General features: G+C 39.9%; 1 protein-coding gene and 1 non-coding gene across 5 annotated transcripts in view; both read right to left on the reverse strand.

Annotated features, from left to right (window-relative positions):
- The window catches only part of LOC131687865 (ADP-ribosylation factor 1), a 29,938-nt gene extending 13,297 nt beyond the window's left edge, over positions 1 to 16,641 (reverse strand). The window contains exons 1-2 of one of the 4 annotated variants that reach the window (XM_058971953.1): positions 16,335 to 16,641; positions 16,211 to 16,265 (exon numbers count right to left, since the gene is read on the reverse strand). The gene's annotated coding sequence lies outside the window, so the exon portion shown is untranslated. Of the gene's footprint in view, positions 1 to 13,795; positions 14,095 to 16,210; positions 16,315 to 16,334 lie in introns of those variants that run through there. The other 3 variants (XM_058971954.1, XM_058971955.1, XM_058971952.1) reach the window with 3 other exon arrangements.
- Positions 16,642 to 19,360: 2,719 nt separating this feature from the next.
- Trnas-aga (transfer RNA serine (anticodon AGA)) lies at positions 19,361 to 19,433 on the reverse strand. Its single transcript has one exon. It is a non-coding gene; the product is annotated as a tRNA-Ser (tRNA).
- Between the last annotated feature and the right edge of the window lie 1,143 nt (positions 19,434 to 20,576).

Consider the following 20,576-nt stretch of genomic DNA (forward strand, 5'->3'; position numbering starts at 1 on the left):
GCATTTATATTCGCTACTAAAAATAGCAATGTGACCCTGAACAGATATAATAACACATACAGACATATTTATTACTTTTTACGGAACCTAATCTGCCGTGATACGCATAACAGTCCCACCTGCATAGGAAACCCATAGCAAATGGGACTGTTATGCGGATCACAGCAGTAATAGTGTCAAAAAAATAGTTTGAACAGTTGATTCACTGATTGGACACTTTTTAACTGAATCGCTTTTTAGTAGGACCTCCGCTAGTTGGATCCTCCTATCTCTAAACAGCATCGGAATGTCAAAATCTCAAGTCAAATTCACTTTGACAATCAAACTTACAACAGTGACAACAATCAATTTTCCTTTTTTATGTTTTTAACGACATTCAATTAGCAAGGGACTGGAAAATGAAGTATATTTTACAATATTAAGATCCATAGTACTCAAGGGAGAGCAAGGGGTTGAAGGAAGAAAGTTTTAGAAAAGCGGGGATAAGGTCATTCGGTGATTCGCATTTCTTCTAATGCCAAAAGATACTGATTCCTACGGTAGCAGACAAAGGGTTAAGCCGCCGGTAGACTCTAAGCTTGCTCATATGACCCTATCCACGCTTTTCTAAAACTTTCTTCCTTCAACACCTTGCTCTCCCTTGAGTACTATGGATCTTAATATTGAAAAATATACTTCATTTTCCAGTCCCTTGCTAATTGAATGTCGTTAAAAACATACAAAAAAATTATAGATGTGAACAGGTGCATTTGATTTACTAACATCTCGTTTCAACAGATTCACTGTATCCTGAAACGTTCTACACTAGAGTGACAGAAAAAAAATGACCCCCATCGGCCCACCCCTGAGTCGATTCCTAGTCCCACCAGGAGTGTCTGCTCCAAATTTGAGCCAAATCGAACAAGTCTAGCTACCGGACCAACGTGCTTGAAGTTTGTATGGGATTTTTCGACAATTTACATGGAGAAAACCCTCTTGCTCACATTTTCGTCGCTAGGTGGCACTGTATACATCAGATTATCACCAAAAGTGAAACTTAAGAAGCTAATTTTATTATCTACAACTTTGTTGAAGACTGCAAAGCGATCCGACTCGAATAGGAAAAGTTATTAAACTTTTAACGAAGTGATGTCTGAGTCAGTTTTGCATGGGGCCTAGCAGTGCATGGTAGTGTATCAGTACTAGGTTCTAACAAACCAAACATTTTTGTGGAAAAACGGTTAGATTTAGCTCAATAGTATGTTCGAAAGAATTGCAGTACATAATACGAGTTATGTTTTGGTTAGAAAATTTTAGTTCCACCTGTGACCGCATAGATGGCGCCAACACTAACTTTTCAACAGGGAGAGATAGAAATTAGGTGTCTTCTACAAAGTTGTAGAACAAGAATTTTTCAGTAATTCTTCCAAACATTTCGATATTCTATCTCTCTCCGTTGAAAAGTTAGTGATGGCGCCATCTATGCGGTCACAGATTGAACTAAAATTTTCTAACCAAAACATAGCTCGTATTATGTACTGCAATTCTTCCGAACATACTATTCAGCTAAATCTAACCATTAATCCACAAAAATGTTTAGTTTGTTAGAACCTAGTACTGATACACTATCATGCACTGCTAGGCCCCATGCAAAACTGACTCAGACATCACTTCGTTAAAAGTTTAATAACTTTTCCTATTCGAGTCGGATCGCTTTGCAGTCTTCAACAAAGTTGTAGATAATAAAATTAGCTTCTTAAGTTTCACTTTTGGTGATAATCTGATGTATACAGTGCCACCTAGCGGCGAAAATGTGAGCAAGAGGGTTTTCTCCATGTAAATTGTCGAAAAATCCCATACAAACTTCAAGCACGTTGGTCCGGTAGCTAGACTTGTTCGATTTGCTTCAAATTTGGAGCAAGTACTCCTGGTGGGACTAGGAATCGACTCAGGAGTGGGCCGATTGTGTTTTCAAAAATTCATTATTTTTCTGGGCAGTCTATTCTACACTGTTTCACCTCTCATAAGACGAAGACATAGCTGAAAAATCAGAGGTTAATAAAATCGGATCAGTACAATCTCAAATGTTATCGTCAAAATGTGATACTAAATTTATTTATTTTTTGTTGTATCGTCACCAGCAGATCCCTGGCCCCAGTGGTGTTGCTTAAACCAATTACACCTAAGGATGGACAATATTTGAACTTTTATCGAACTCTTCGTCAAGTGGAAGTCAACGAGCGGCGTCCCTCTGTTAAAAATACGTTGAAGTCCGGTAACAGCGCTCTGACGACCACAGTTGGTTCTCCTGAACGGTAATCGCAAGAGAGTTAGGGCGTAGAGCTAGAATGCGAGCTTGAAGATCCAGACATCTGAGGATTGTAGAGCAATCCTCCCTTGCACACAGTAAGTCAGTCGTTCCGGATGCCTAGTGTGTCGAGCTGCAGTACTGACAACGGTTTTCATAGCTCGGCTGCTAAAATCATTATCGCCAAGGAAGATGTCAGAGTGCTAAGCGTATGAACCATCGTTGTACAGACTTACTTCTGTTCTGGTAGTACGAGCTCCAAACGACAGAACAATATTCTAGTGATTTGCGAACCATTGCCCAAAAGAGCGAATTTAGATAGTATACATCGCTACAGTTTTTCGCTATTTGGAAGATGAATCCAAATTGTCTTGATGCCTTGTCTACGATGTATAAAACATGTGGTTTGCACGTTAGTGCCGAATCCATGAAGATTCCGAGATTTTTAATTCGAATGACTTGGAATGCTCGAGTCGAACAAGTGGTAGTTAAACTGGATCGGATGGTGTTTCCGCGTTAACTGATTGAGCATTTACTCGGATTTAAAACCGCTCTTCTAAATCACATAACGTACCAAAGCTCTCCAGTACATGCTAAAGAAACTTGATGTTGATTTTATTTGAAAAAATTTCATATCGTTGGCGAAATAATGGCGGGGTCCTATTAATTTAATATTGACGTCATGAAAATATAGCAGGAATGTCACAGGACCGAGATGACTTGCTTGCGGAATGCAATATGTAGCACGAAATGATGCAGATAGACAGTCCCTAATGCTAATTTGAGGTTGCCTTTTAACGAGGTAGGAACGAAACCAGCGCAGAAGTTGTCCAGCTTTGCTAACTTGAATATTTTTTCAGAGAACAGCTGACAGATTTCCTTAGTGTCGATGCCCAAAAGTCCACTAATGAGATAGGGTAGATGATCCCTTATTCATCTCATTAGTCAGGATGTCACACTATTTCGTTGATAACTCGACTTAGGGTGCTTACAGAGTGGCGGCGAGAAGCTGAACTGGTACTGACATTAGAGGGCGAGATGCGAGAAACCTGCCTGCAGCACATCAAATGGAGCATGTCAGAGTAAACGAAGGCAGTCGGCGCAGATCCGCTCGGCTTTCACACTGACATCATCCCTTTGGTTTGCAGCAAGCAGCTTTCTCGCATCTCGCACTCTAATGTCAGTTCCAGCCCCAGCTCAGCTTCTCGCCGCTACTCTGTAAACGGCCTAAGCGGCCTTAGAGCAACTGGATTGCGCTTAAATAGGTATCATCAAGAACCCGGATTCTTTTCGTTGACATACTTTCAGAACGACTTAGGTTTGGATTTCACGTCTCGCTGATGTCGTAGTTGAGTTGAAAGTAGTGGTATCGCAGTGGAAGTGTCCCATGATTCGTGATTTTTTTTAAAAGCAGCTCGTTTGGCAGTTTTCAATCGTCTAACGACGGTTGATTGCCCGGGAGGGTGTTGAGTGGTGCTAATTGTTCGTTTTGGCACATGACTGTCGATTGAGTAGTTAAAATATTAGAAAACGACATCGCTGCATTGTTCGCGTCGTCATTGTTAAGATTTTCGTCCCAGTTTAATCCAGCAGCATGCTAGCGATGCCGTCGTAGTCAGTTTTTGAAAATCGTAGACGATCCAGCCTGTGACGTCTCCAAGGGTCACCATGTTACCAGCGAGTACAAGATGTAGTGGGAGATGGCGCGCAAATGCTAGTCTAAAGAAGTTGAAGCAATGCAACAGTACGGAGCGTAATCCCGGGCACTTTCAAAGCAGAGGTCCAATGTATGTCTATTTTCGTCGATGATATTGTTGATTTGTGGAAGAGTTGCGCTTCTGTAGCTGTCCAGAATACAACTGGCACAGTCGATAAGCGTAATTTTTCTATATCCAATTGAAGAAACGGTGGAGAGATGTTTTTTCGAGAGTTGTCCTACTGGAGCAGTAGAGCTAGGTTCTCGGAAGAGCTCCCCGTCAGAATCACATGCTACAATTTGCAGACAAGACAGGCGAATGGCATCTACTAAAACACTGCTTTAGGCCAATTGTAGCGGGCCGTGGTTCTGAATGTGATATTCATTGTACGGTTCAGGTATGTGCGGGCGTAGACTCGCGATAGCGTGTATCATCGCGAAGGGCTCGAGCATTTGTACGTTAACGTGTTCGATCGCGTGTGCGTTTGTATGTCGCGTGTGCTAACGTGTATGTAACTTCGCGTGTATAAATTCTATTTTATAACCGTGTGCCTTACGCATATTTGTGTGTGTTCTTGGATGATCGCGCGCGAACCGTGAATCTAATACTTAATTTTTGGTGTGCGGCTTAGATGCTAGAAGAAAGTGAGATCTTCCATATCACTACAGTTTCCGGTCATGTCGCCAATGAAGGTGTTGTCTAGTGTATATGAAAGCTTTATTTGTTTTAATTGGTCCAATTGATGGCATGGACCTAGTCTGCTGATACCAAGGATAGAAAATTCCGGAAGTGACCGATTGATGATCGTGCGAGCGCGGGAGATTTTAGGTTCATACTTGAGACAGCGTTTGAAAATTTTTAAGCGCTGAGACGTTCACCTTATCACCGGGATGTTATGTTTGCGAGATCGCGGATATGGACGCCGTGGATGTTCGCGAAGGAATCAAGCATTTGTATATTAACGTGTTTGTCACGTGTATGACTTCGCGTGTATAATTTCGATTTTATAATCATGTAGCGTGTATTCTTGGATGATTGTGCGCGGACTGTGAATCTGATGCTTAATTTTTAGTGTATGGTACAGATGGTAGAAGCGAATCAGTTTCCCCATTTTACTAGAGTTTCAGGTCATGTCACCATGGAACATGTTGTCTAGTGAATATGAGCATCACTTTTTGGATTTGTTCAATTGAAGGCATTAGCCTAGACTGCTAGGATCGAGGTTAGACTTCCGGACGTGACCATTTCATGATTGCGCGAGTGGTGGATTAATGCTTGAGACCGCGTTTGGAAGTTTATAGTAGACCTGTGCGCCGCCACGCCTCCGCCGCCGGTAAATTTTAACAAAGGCCAACGCCGAAAGGTAGACCGGCGGCGCGCCGCCGACGCCTTTTTCTCACGCCGACAATTCGCGAACTCGGAAATCGTTGACTCATAATTTTATTCACAAATCTAGGAACATTGTCTAATTAACTGACTGACATTAACTGATTCATGATTTATCACATATTGATCTTTATTTGGTATTAGTGGTTGTGAATTTGATCACAAAATTAACAAAGTCTTGATATTTTCTCGAAAGTCATCGCACGACACTCGGAATATAATTCATGGATCCATTCGTGCTTCGTCAGCTGGTTATAGTTGCGAGTTACAATTCAACATTCGTGCACGTGAATGAAATTTACGATTATGTACCTGATCTTAATCATTGCACGTAATCAATTTCACTGGAACCTTCTTTAACCGATTCATGACAGTCGTGCTCGTGAAACATGATATAGTTCATGAAGTAATTAATTTTCCACATAATCTTAACATACTTACGCAAACAATTACAAGGAACGCAGACTATTATTCATGCATTTTTCGCTCTGCTTTTTGTTTTTGAAATTTCTATGCGAGCTATTGTGTACAACTGCAAGCAACAAGTCTCATAGGTGCGAGTATTAGATATAAGCAAACTACTAGGACCTGTACTGTAACCCTGTTATTCTTTTGATAAGATTTAGTGTAATGTTCGGAATTAAATGAAACTGCGCTGAGCACCAAAAATACATTACTTAGCCACAATTCATGTCCGTGAAATAATTAAGAAAACTATAAGACACGTGACTCTGTAAAAAATCCGACGGTGAGCTCAAGACTAAAATATCACGATAACACGACGAGAATTTACGAAAATCGTTGCAGATCGTTCAATTCTTGACTTTTTTAGTCAATAAAGTTAATACAATTCAATGTATCATCAAGTTATGAACTAGAATCATAAAAATATTAAACATATTCAGGCACAACCACCTGCTAAACATTTGAGTATAATGCCATTTTTTGCGTGAACTAGTTTCTGAAAACACAAAAATTATTTTCAATACGAGGTTTATTTATTATTGATTGACAAGTGACCTATTTTGAAATAGTTGGGCAGAGTGATCTTGACTTTTCGCGATGCTGCTGTACTGATGTGGCGATGCAGAGGGTAAGATTTCTGGTCTTATATTGCGAATTTTACCCCCAAATACTCACAGAAATATAATTTTGTCACACGAAAATATGCTCACATCGCATGTACCATAGCTTGGTTGTTGCGGTGGCTAACAAAAACAACATTTAACGCCCTCTCTAGGATTGTGCATAAGATGTTCGGTTTGTTTATTTGCTGTCCCCCATGCAGTTTAACGTGAGAATTATTTTGCTGCTTTAAAAATGTGCACAAAAGTCTATCTACAGATGAAACGGACAATAAATTATTCATCGTGTGATCTAGCCCCACTCAGGAAAGATTTTCAGTGTCAGTTGCATCACAGACAAATAAGACGTAACACGAGATGCATTTTCATCACTAGTAGAAAAAACGGTCGATTTAAATTACAAAAAATGCGCCATATCAGCGAGCGTGGCGTTAGTGAAGAGAATTTGACACATAGCTAAATGCGTTACTTAGTTTCCGCACCCACCCGAAAACGTTACCGTCTTTTTAATCTCATGCAAACCAAAACAAAAAACCTGTTTTAATCCACCTAGAGGTGCAATTGTGCCTTTCTCATTTCCCCAAACTATGATTTTATAGCTGGTTCGTACAATATAACATTATGGAAATGTCTTTCATTCTTGTTACACTTGGTAAGTATATATAAGAGCACCTTTTTGCATTCATCGCGGTATCGGTTTGAATCGGAGTTTTCTATGTGATCGCACTCCACAACCCGTAACTCCGGAGCCGGAAGTCGGATGGAGATGGAATTTAATATCAGTTTCCGGGGACGCAACACCTTTCATTTGAGACTAAGTTGATCAAATCGATCTAGCCATTTTCGAGAAACCAATATAACCGTTATTCTGAATTTGGATGCTTTCGGATCCGTCGATGGTGGCCAGTGTGGCCAAAGAGACTTTAAATGACTGTTGGGGACCTAGATCTACAAATTCAACAGTTGTGTTTACATTTTGGAAAAAATTTCACCTTTTTACATTCATCGCAGAATTCGTTAGAATCGGGATTTTCTGCGTGATCGTACGTATCACCCTATAATTCAGGAACCAGAACTCGGATCCACACAAAATTCAACAGCAGCTGATGGACCTTCCATTTAAAATCAAGTTTGTCAAAATCGGTTCAGAAAATTCCGAGAAACTGATGTGGACAAATCAACAAATTTTGTTTTGTAACCATACTCTTCAACTCGTAATCCGGAACAAGATGTCGGTTGAAAATGAAATTCAATAGCAACCTATGAGAATAGTATACCTTTCATTTGAATCTTAGTTTGTAAAAATCGGTTCAACCATCTCCGAGAAACCGATGTGGACATTTTGTTAACAAATCAGCACATACGGCTAGACCGATTCGACTAAACTTGGCCTCAAATGAAAAGTATTGCGTCCACGTAAATGGCTATTTAATTTCATCCCGATCCGACTTCCGGTTCTGGAGTTATAGGTTGTGGCGTGCGATCACATAGCAAATTGTGATTCAAACCGATACTCCGATGAAAGCAAAAAAGGTAAAAATTTCGCTAAAATGTCTCTCAAACAACTTAAATTTGCTGTTCTAGGTCACCGACGGCCAACCAAACTTTCGTTCACTACATTGACCACCATAGACGGTTCCGGAAGTGCCCGGGAAAAGCGGCCATCTTTCAAAATTTACGAACTCACATCAGTTTCCCGGAAACGGTTGGGCCGATTTTCACAAACTTAGTCCCAAATGATAGCTATAATATCCCCACAGATGTTTATAACATTTCGTAAGGATCGCTTATATGGGGCCGGAAATATAGACTAAATCGTCCGGTCACATAAGAAATTCCCATATCAACACATACATACATACATACATACATACATACATACATACATACATACATACATACATACATACATACATACATACATACATACACACAGATATTTTGCGATCTCGGCGAACTGAGTCGAATGTTATATGAGACTCGGCCCTCCGGGCCTCGGTTAGAAAGTCGGTTTTTGAAGCAATTGCATAACTTTTCTATATCAGAAAGGCAAAAGAATAATATTTAATTAGTTTAATCAGCATGAGTTCAATGTTGTCTTCATGTGATTATATTTTGAAATGTTGGTGGAATGGGTTTGAAAGTGGAAGGAATGGGGGGTTAGTAGAGTGGGAGTGGAGGATGCGTCAGAAATCCTTCATCTTATTTCGGTATACGGGGTGGATGAAGGAAATGCGGGCGTGAGGGTGGTCCAAGGGGAGGGGAGTGATGAAGGAGGGAGGTGTAAGGGCAAGGCGGGGGGGGGGGGGGCGACGCAATACTCAGCTGCATATTTTGCCTTCCATTTGAGACTTGGTTTGAGAAAATCGGTTCAGTCATCACCGAAGAACCGATGTGACTTTAATTGTGGAATATGCCCGGAATTCCGGACTACTGGAATCGTCGATAGTGGACAATATATTCAAAGAATGTTTGATTGGCAATCAGTGATCTAGATCTGCGATTAGAAGTAATTTGGTGACTATTTCAATAGTTTTTAACCTCTGAGGTATTACGATTGTACCGATTTATATTCCAGTGTATTCTTACTAACACCCCTGTAACTCCGGAAGCAAGAGTCAGAACCGAATGAAATTCAGCAGCAGTCAATGGTATTACTGTATCTTTCATTTGAAATCAAGTTTGTAAAAATCGGTAGAGAATTCGTTGGAGAATGGGTGTGATATTAGCTCAGGAACTTGGCGGGTTCCCCGGGGGCGTCATGAACTGTCATAGGTGGCCAACGTGGTCAAAGCTGCTTTGATTGATCATTAGTGATCTAGACCCGCAAACTAGAGTAATGTTACATCAATTTTAATATGTTTTACATCATTGGAACATCATGGTGGTACTAGAATTTGCTGTGTGACCGCACTCTTCAACCCGTAACTCCGGAACCGGAAGTCGGATCAACTAAAAATTCAATAGCAGCTTATGGGAGCGTTATACCTTTCAGATGAAACTAAGTTTGCGAAAATCGGTTCAGCCATCTCTGAGAAAATTGTGTGAGTTTAAATGACACACACACATACACACACACATACATACACACACACAGACATTTGCCGATCTCGACGAACTGAATCGAATGGTGTATGACACTCGGCCCTCCGGGCCTCGGTTAAAAAGTCGATTTTTACAGTGATTGCATAGCCTTTCTTTATATGAGAAAGGCAAAAATGGACCGGAAATGTGAAATTCATTCTTGCCGAACTGCTCAAGGCGGGAGTTGGTCACAATCTTTTCTTAAGTTACAACACGATGCCAATCGGTGAGTAAGCACATAATAGGATGCTAGTAATTTAATTGATTCGGTGTATCGAATCTAACTAGATGTATGCAATGGATTAGAATTTGTTGGTCCCCGGAACTGCTGGAGAAATTGGCGGGGTGCAGGTGCTAAGAAAACTAAGGATACGCTCAGACCATTTTCAATCAGGCTTGTTTAGTGATCAGTTTCAATCCAACAGGAGCTAAAACATCAACTCATGGAATTATTATCATCGCGGCGATTTTGTACTTACAAGTAAAAGTAAACGTCAGCCTGGAAAATAAAGTAATATGTCTACCTTGAAAGGTGTCCTTACACGATCATTAAGTGATATTTCTGCGCAGTAATGCCATTAATAACGCCTCGTGTTAGGGTACCTGATATCTGCGGGATTCTAAAAGAGAGACGGCAAAGAAAACTAAATAGAAACAATGAAACGACAAGAATTAATTTCCTCAAGCAAAACAAAAACTGTTTTACCGTTGCTTAATTTTTCAAATATAGAACAATAAATAATTTTTGTGGGTCATTGAAATACAGTCGTTACTCTGCATTCTTTAAATTTGTCCATTGCAATCATTATTTCATGCGAAGACGTAGGATGCGACATCGACAATTATTCTATTTCGTTCTTCAAATTTTACAACTGTAAAAAAATTCCTATTTTCATTTATTATCTTGCATTTGGCAAGCAGGGTGTGCATTTTTGGAGCTTCAGTTGAAAAAAATTATTTGATCTGGTTGCAAGAATTACATTTCGTGCAATGTGTTCAACAGATGTCGGTAGTACATCGTGGGCGATGATTTTTTTAGAATTTTCTTCAAGCTGTAACATCTGTTTGTATGTGCTGCGAAGTCTGTTACAAGAGAAACCGAAAATTTGGGAAAGGAATTGTACTGCCAAGAATTTTTTTTAGTTACATAGGCGTCAATATTCGTCACGCCGACACGCGCCGGCGCGCCGCCTCCGATAGGGTCCAACGGCGTGACGCCGCCGCCGGCCAAATATATCGCTTACGCCGCCGCCGATTAAAAATGCATCGGCGCACACCTCTAGTTTATATGTGCTACGTTCACTTAACTTCCGGGGTGTTTTCATGTTGGCGAAATCGCGGGCGTAAGTATGTGTAAATGATTGCAACTGCATGGTCGCGTTTGTGGCCAGGTTTGTGTTATCGTGAACGTCACGAGTGCTTGTACGTTTGTACCTATACCTTGGCCCCCACTGTGGAACAATATTTGCAAACACGGCACACAGCAAAAGTCAATCCACGTCGACCCGCCAGTCGGCCACGCCACCGAACACAGACTAGTGGTTGAACATTAGTATGCGCAGGTGCAGGAAAAAAATACATAAAAAGGCACATAAGCCCTCTCGGTCTCCTCGATGCACCACTATCGAGGCGTAGTGCAATAACCATCTTAAAGCAATTGGGTCATTAAATGAGAAAAAAAAAATTCTTTTTTATTACATATATCGATAAAGCTGATTTTCGTGATTGCAACAATGTATTTTTCCAACTCAGGAAACGTGAAAATAAAATTTAAATTTAAAATAAAGAAATTAATTGATAGTCTGGATTTGACACTATCAGAAGGATTTGACGTTTCGAATTTCAAATGATGCCCTGTCAGAAAAAATGAACACATGTTTTCCCGGTTTTCCCGCAGGGTTATTTTTATTTGACATAAACACCATACAATGAATAGTTTTTTTTTTTCATTTTGGAAGTTGTCTTGATGGGCCAGATGTAAACAACCGCAGTTTTCCTATGTATGGTTGCCAAGTTTATATAAGATTTATTTAAAAAAAAAACAAAAATTCGTTTTTACGTATGATTTTTTTTTTGAAATTATGTTATATTATGTATATTGGACCTAAAATTTATCGAATGGAATGGAAAACTGTATATAGCTTAATGACCCAATTGTTGGTCGGAGGTTCTGTAGCAATATGTTTGATGAATGCAATACCGCCAAACCCCCAAAGCTAGGTTAGGGAAATATTTTTATTTCATGTTTTTGACAATAACATATTGTATTCTGTATATCTGAAGAAGTGTTCGCTAATCGAATTGTTACATTCTGGCAGATCTCTGCCGGTCAGACCGACAGAAATTTCATCAGGTATGTTCGAGCGACAAGTTACTGGGAGTTCGCTTTCGAATGTCCTGGGTTTTTACTCACCCTATATGGCCACCCTACTTAGTGGTCCTACACAATCATCGCTAGGGGTTCCCCATTGTCACAATTCTCGAGTATTTTTCAAATAAACTTCTCTAAAAATAAAAATATTATACAAAGAGTTAAGGACCAAATTGTTAGGTACACTGATAAAACTGTAAACATTGTCTATTAATTTTACACATGGATTATTGCAATTAGCGGTGGCATAGACACGCATACGAAAAACTACCTAAAATTAAGTTCTTTTGACTCAATTTTGGGGTATGATGGAATAAGGTAAAATTAGGTAAACCGCGTTGAAAGTGGTTTCCGTTTGGATCACGGCAAAAATCACAACTCATTGATGGATTTTTTATACCCAACCTTGAGTTCAATGTATTTAAATTTAGGTTGAATTTATCTAATTTTGAGTATATTCTAAAAGCCCAAAAATATATATTGCACCAGTACTCGACTGAGTCGAATCTCTCGTTTTGTTTTTGACAACACTAATAAGTGCGAAAGCGACGCACAACTCAAAAGTAAGTTTAAATAACTTATTCTTTGGTTTGTTTTATTTTGTTGGTAAATAAACCTAATGTATTTTCAATAAATATTAATCTTACATTCAGATTTCGTAACTATAAGTCGCATAGAAGACGATTCAATAACATTATGCACATATAACTCATGTGTGTGCATACATAGTTTATACGGTTAACGTTAATGTTAGATGGTGTAATGAAAAACAGCTCTAGAAATAGGATTAACCTTTGGATTTTTATAAGTGTAGGTCGATTTGATAAAGTACTCGAGAAATATTGGTATTGTCCTCCCACAATCTCACATTAACGAAAAAAGTTCTTCGATAAAACATATTAACGTCTCGTTTTTGTTTACTTCCCCTCATATTGTAACATATGGTCATATCCTCTGCCCCTCTAAACCCACTCACCACGCACAGAAGCCGTTAATTTTTTAATGGTGCCTAAAGAACTTGTTTTGGCCAAAATAGGTGGTTATGTCACACTGATAGATATAACCCACTAAAAGCATTACGTATTTTTCGAATGGTCCCTAATGTCATTGCTGAGCGGTAATGTCCAATCTAAAACTGTTTGAATTGATAATTTTTTGTTTTCAATATTTGAAAATGAAGATTGTATTGTATCGGAACTTCGTTGGTCACCGTTAGCTGGGCGGCAGCACTTCTCCACTAGAATCCATTCCAATTGCTAAGGGCTATGCTATTTGTAATTACAAATGATACTGATAACTGTTGGTTGTCAAACGGAAAGGAATAGCCGCAGTTTTAAGCCATAATTGCTTTGAGAGTAAATCTGGCTGAGATTCAAATTTCTAGCTGTATAAAAACGTTGTTTATAGATCACATGGGAAACGATCTATGTTGAACCAATCGCCCCGTATGAATCATATAAGCAATTCTGGCAACACTGATCGGAACTTTCCGTAGTTTCGCCGCCGTTCAAGTAAACGATGACGAGGCTCCTGCACCCCGTCCCTCCACCTCTCTGCAGACGTGTTTTACAGATTTCAAATGAGAAAGCAGTGAATCAGCATAGACTGTGCGAACTTGCAATTTCCCCATCTTCCAGCCAAACTCGTTGCCAGTTGCCTAGACGTTCTTCCCGTGACGTCGCACCTGACATCCCTTTTCCGATTGATAGCTGTCGTTTTTTCATTCAGGAATATTCAATTGCACAATCGTTATTCCCATCTGACCCGACTTGCCCGATAAATCCACAAATCAACGCTTTAGTCGTACAATACACCATTCCAGGAACCGCACCCGCAGCTTTTGGGGCCATCGTAACCTGCCGATGTCCACCGCACTAGCACTTACACAGTTTTTCTTCTTCCTCCGGAGAAAACGTACTTTTCTGCTGGACAAAATGCTCGGCTGATTCATTCACGTCACACGCCGCAACCCAATGTCGATAGCAGCCGTTTGACGAGAATTTCCGGTCCAGGCCTTCCGACTGCACCACTAACCACTAGAATAGAATACAGGACAAGCCGCGACGGAACCGAACCGAACGAAAAAACGGTCGACCCACACAAAATACCCGAATTTTCGTAGCTAAAACGCACGGAGCGACGGACTCACACGTCAAGATGGCGGCGAATTTTCCATCCAAAACCTTTTTTCTCGCTCTAATGCTCTGAAAAACGCTCCTGCTTTCACTGCTTCACGGTTTATTTTTTTGTGCTCAGAGACCAAGAACGGTTACAGGCTGTCGCCTTCTGTTCCAGTGAAACTGGTCCAAGACAGTGCTGTTGTCCTCCTCTGCACACGGGTGTCTGCCACGTCCTCCCTCAAAAAATTGCTTGTGGGTTTTCTCGCCGCCGATCTGTACTAAAAATGTAATAATTTGACGTTTCACGGTTTTTGTCAAGAAATTTTAGGGCGAAATTTATGGCTGCGTATTAACTGCTTGATACACAAATTATACACTCAGGCAAAACGTAGAGTAAAATTTGTTATTACGCGTGTTTTTTCAAAATATTATTAAACCATACGACTTCTACGATTATCTTAAAATTTTATAAGGTATTGCGTATACCGGTTGTTTGAATTTCATACGAGCATCTTATGTTTCTCATATGAATAAGAGAATGTATAATATTGTTTTATAGAAAATCAACGATATCTTATAGAAAATTAAATCATAGCAAACCGATTTGCCACAATAATCGCCGTTTCATATGATAATCTTATGATTCATAAACGGAACTGGGCCAATTTGGACCTAGAAAGGGTTTATGAGCTATAGAACTGGAAAGTGTCAGCCGATTCATAAATATTTTTTTCCTGAAAGCCTGATCAGCTGCGCACATTTTTTCTGAGGCGAGTTTTTCCGTTCTTTGAGCGTATTGTGTATAAACGGCTCTGTGCAAAAAAAAACATGAAAGGTCCGAATTACCCCAACCCTGTTCCACTTCGGACCACCCATTTCTTATTTGCAATAGAAATAGATTCCTATATTGGCCTAAGTCATTCCTATTTAATTTTCAGTTAATTTCGAATTGTGAAATGAAGAGTTCTCTTTGATATATAAAACTTTGTAGTAAAAGATATCCGGCAGATCCAAAATCGCCATAATGCATTAACATGGATTAATTAATCGTTGTTGCCCAACAAAAATCTTGTTTTTTGGTTTACACATTTTTCAAAAAATAGCGATCCGAAAAAACATTTGCCCTAGCGGACGCCCACGAAAATTGAGAACCGAAAAATTTTGTAAGATAGAACAGAGTTACATGACAGCCATGAAAATGATATATAGCTGAGAAACAGCTGGGGGTCCGAATTGGTCCACTTCCCCCTATACGTTCTTCCGGTGGCTGAAAAATATACGGTATTGTGAAAATCGCTATATGTTTTGCCTGTGTGTAGAGTAAACGGTATAGAATTTGATATTAAAATGTAAGCAACATAAATATTTCCTTGTTCTCGAGAACTTAATGGCATTTTCGTTTTGACAGTGCACTACACCGGTGTAGTCGGTGCTACACTCATTCAAACTTGAGTGTAATCAGTCTATCTCTTTCTTTGCACTACACCGGTGTAGCACCTAGAAAAAACGAAAACGCTATAAGTTATCGTACGGAACGTTGAAGAAATGATCCAGGCTATTCTGATTATCATGGTTCCTGTTGAGTTCAATAAGCTAATGAATCTTGATTATTAAGTTTCCCAGTATTGCAAAAGTTGTGCAATTATGTGACAAACGTACATATTTAATGGATTCCTTCGGCTTCTAGCCCGAAAGCATCTTGTCTCGTTAATATTATCAAATGTTAGGCTCATTATGTCAAATACTCTCAGCAATTCACACAAGAATGGAATAACGACCAGGGACGTAACATCCATTACCATGATTCCAAATACAACCCCATATTATTTCAATTTTCAAGTTTTGGGACTATTTGAAAACGCCAAATATTTTGTTTTCAAATTGACTTTCCTTGAATTTTGCTGGTAACCCTGTAAGCAAGTACGCATTCAATAAAAATATTCATCTCCTAACATCAGAAAACACAAAAATTTTAAAGTAGGTATATTTCATTTGCTTGTTTTGCAATGTTTAATATATAAAAAAAATAAATTTCAATATTATTCATCGTTTCCAAAATAAACTGTTGGTATCATTGAAACCTGTACTTCAGAGTATAGTGAGTACCACTAATTGGTTCCATATTGTACTAATATGCGCTGTCAGTCAGCAGAGAACTTCATGATAGCATGGCTACTTACAGATGTGAAATCAACAAACGCCGGAAATTGCAACCTCAACAGTTTGAGTTGAAAACTGAAAAATCCTTAATATTTAATGTTCTTCTTCCACTCACACGGAAACTATACTGAACTTTTCACGAACCTTTTTTCTACCACTGTCCCGTACAGCCCATCGGTGACTGATGGACTAGCACCGCGATGAAAATGACGTGAAACGCCTTTTCCAAGTTTACGTGTCGTTTGCGATAGCGACGTCTGGTTTTGCTATCAAAAAAACCGTACTTGCACTTGAGAATGATTAGTCGGTTGTAGGAAAATCACCTCTCCCTACCAGAACCACAAGCACTTGCGCGAAAAGATACAGAAAATACGGATTTTTCTACAAATAAATAACTCCGATAAGCGCCGATGACGACGACGTGAGTGAAAATTGCGAACAGACAGAACTTCTTGGACTGACAGCTCGACAAAGGCGAATCTTCGCTCACTAATGTGTCCGAATGCGGGCGAAAGAGATTTTATTAGCACTGTCAGCGTCAGTTGGACTCCCATTGGTTAGAACAAGAGGGAATGATAGGTAAAAAAAAACTTGTTTTCACTCCTTCATATGAGCTCATAAGTTAGTTATTTGACAGCATATGTGGCATCTCTGTTTCGCTGTCTTTTGATGACGACTTTCAATGATCGTCGATGCAGGTGCGATTTCTATTTACGTTTGTTGAACTTTTTGATGGCTCACTGCCAAAATTGGCTGCGCTCGGAAATGTTCTAAATTGACAAGGGGTATATAGGATGAGGCTGCAGCATGTAGGGGCCATAGAAAGAAAACGTCCGGTATGTGTCCCAAAATTGTTTAAAAAAATCTTACATTTCTCGACAAACATATGATTACGGCCTAAAAGCCAACTGTCATAATCCACTTTGAATGGAAATTCCGGACAAAATGTTACATGCCAATCACAGATGTTGATAGTAAACCAAAGAGAAAAGTTTTCTCTTTCATAAACTGTTGTGAACTGTGCTCAGCTAGTAACGGTTTCTCCGGAATTTCCATTAAAAGTAGATTTTGACAGTTGGCTTTTAAACCGTAATCATATGTTTGTCGAGATTTCGGAAAAATCTATCGATGTAACGGTTACCTGCCCATCAAAACATCATCAGCTAAGAGAAGAAGCGACAGCAGATTTCTTGTTTTTTTTAAAATTTTCTCCACTATTCCCTCAGATGAGGAAAATGTGAACGCAACACGCAACCATTTTCGCCAAATACACTTTGCACCTCACAGATCACAACCAAATCACTAAGTAACAAATAGCGTTCAAAATTAAAGAGTAGACAACGAAAAAATAGGCATATTTCTGAAAAAAAATTAAGCGACAAGAACTTGAATCGATATCTTGTAAAATGGGGTTTATAAGTTATAAGTTTAGTTGCGGGGGAAACAATTCAAGCAATATTGTCACAAGATGACGACTGTGCAACATTTTCTCACAAGCGCCGCGGTCGTAAATTTATCGTCGTTTTTTTTTACCTTGAGCTTAAAACCAAAGTTTTTTTCGATTCCTTAGAACGATAGCAAGCGACGTATGTAGGATTTTATTCGAGTTTTTTTTTTGCGAAATGGCATAAAAATCGACACAAAATTGTTCCTTAAAAAATTACACAATAAGAACCTAAAATCCTATAAATACGACGCTGATGAAAGCAATTTCGATTATGCTGTGAAAATTTTCAGAACGGTCAAAACTTATTATTTCGAGATACAATTTCGACCAGCTAAACGAGTAGTTTCGAGAAAAACGCCGGTAAAGTTTTCAGTAGTATACATAAAAGGCGGTAGAATTATTAAAAATTTCAACATCTATATATCATTGTCGCCTGTCATATTTAAACCACTGAGAACTGACATACAAGCGCAGAGAAGGTGAGCAAACGGCAAGTGCCAAAACAAATACTGCGCCAAAGAATACCATTGGAACGTCGAGCAGCACAGAGCCTGTGACTAGCCATGGGCAAAATAAAGGAGACGAAGTATTGAACCTGATAATAGAGTTCTATAAGATGACGACACGAATGAACTCATGATGAATGAAGTTCACGTTTGACAATTTTCGGTGGTTTGTTTACTTTGGCAATTGCGTGAGTGCGAGTGCAACGGGTGCTCATCTGTTACATTCGAACTCGCGTAACTCTCATGTAAACAAACCACCGAGAATTGTCAAACGAAGTTCATCCGGCTCATTTTGCGGGGTTATGTTGGTTGGTGTAAAACCTAATAGCCAAAACAATTAGCAAAATTTGCTGCATCCAAGTGAACCTTCACCACGCAAAAGGTGCAACAAGCGTCCTTGCGTTTAGACATCGCTCTTATATAAGAGTCGTAGGGAAATAAATACTAAATACCTCAGCTCACAAGTTGGTATATTCGAAAGACCACAGCCAATTCCTACAGCTGCAGTTCTGATAAACGCAGCAAAAAGGTTTCTCCAATTACAGGATTCATTCAGCGAGACGTCGCCGCCATAACAGTGGAGACGGCTAGGGGCAAGCAGCAGATTGTGATCGCACCTGCCTACTTCCCTGGCGATACGGATACAGCACAACCTTCTAAAATCGATATCCTCATAAAGTATTGTAGAAGCATAAACAATGCGCATAACACAATAAGGGGTAGTACCTACTAGAATACCGTTCGTCAAATGATGCCAATGTTAAGGGAGTTGAACCTAAATATCATTTATGAACCCAGTTATGAGCGAGGCACTGGACCTCACGTTATGCAGCGCTCAGATAACGGAAAAGACAAAGAGTTGGCCCATTTCAGACGAATCAAGTGTGTCGGAGCATAGGCACACAATGTTCGCCATAGAAGCCAATAAACTCACCATGCAAAAATACAGAGAAATAGGGAAAACAAACTGGTGTGTATCCTGTTCACATCTGGAACAGTCGAAAAGAACGGGGAGTAAGATCCACTCGTTACCTTTGCTGCAGGCTTGCTATTATCACAAGTCTGTCGTGAAGGAATCCGAGTTGGGTAACCCACAGGATTTTTAGTTTTTATGAACGTGTCCACTGTAAAACAGACAGAGAAAGAATGACCGGAACGGTGATAATGAAGAAACGGTGAAAATTCACATTTTTATTGGAAACACCGAGAAAAGATATGTCCTCAAGCAGGAATCGAACCTGCGATCTCCCAGTCTCTAGTTGGGTGCGTTAACCACTCCGCCATCGAGGAACTGTGATGATGTCATCACAAATTCTCAATAGTATCCAGCCTCTCGGTGTTTCCAATAAAAAGGAAAAGGAATTTTCACCGTTTTTTCATTCTCACCGTTCCGGTCATTCTTTCTCTGTCTGTTTTTTAGCGGACACGTTCATAAAAATCCTTAAAAAAAGGTAAAAACAAAGACACGTCAAAACAAGGAATGCACGTTTTTAATTCATATTTGCCTAGAACTTCCACGTTTGGCGAAGACCTGGGAACTCTTAAACTGGCGTATTCTAGCTTTTCATAATATGTACGTAGATCAGCTGGTTGAGTTGAGAGGTTATCAGTTTCACTAAAGCCTCATCTACCGCCAACAGGAGCTCTACCGTTTTGAGGACCGTGTTTGAAATTGTCGTTCTGATTCTGCACCAGGCGGAGGCTGATCCTATCGGATCTGATACTAACGGGAAAATCCCCGATCTGAGGTGCCTGTTTTGAAATCTTTGACGCTTCAACGGCACAGACGATTTCGAGATACCAACGTTTGTATATGCACTTCCTATAAACGTGTATCTCGTATTCAGTTGTCCATGGCTGAGGGAATTCGCAGGGTACCCTACCGGAATGATGGCTATCGAGTTCAACTTAGTCATTTCGTTGAAGGTTGGGCGCTGCTCAGTTTTTAGTATCTCTGTAGGATCCTGTCCCTTGATCTTTTTCGGTTGGAGTTCCTTCCTGCGTCTACTATTGTTCGGTGACTCCGTGTCCGTCGAACGCTGTCGCTTGCCTGATGCCTTCCTTATTGGAAATTTTGCCAACTCTAGCGCTTTATCCGATTTGTAGTCCTTTCTCAGCAGTCACCCATAGCGTTTTCTCGACACTCCGCTGAACTGACGAGTTCCCCGTGTTCCACTTGTTTTATTCTCGGATCCTTCAGACCCACCGGTTACTCCGCTGGACTGGTCTGTGTTCTCCTTGGCCATCGTCCCATCCTCGTCTCGAGCTGGATAATTGAGAATGGACGAAGTGCAGGACACATCAGCTTCCCAAGTTTGCTTTTTTGCGCAATCCTTCTTCTCTTCCACCGCAATCTCCTCCGAACTAATATCTACAGTGTTCTTATTGTTTTCCGTTTTGTTCCCACGAATAGCTATAAGGAAACAAAGTCAA

This window comes from Topomyia yanbarensis, chromosome 3 (genome assembly GCF_030247195.1).
Source record: "Topomyia yanbarensis strain Yona2022 chromosome 3, ASM3024719v1, whole genome shotgun sequence".
NCBI lineage: Eukaryota > Metazoa > Arthropoda > Insecta > Diptera > Culicidae > Topomyia > Topomyia yanbarensis.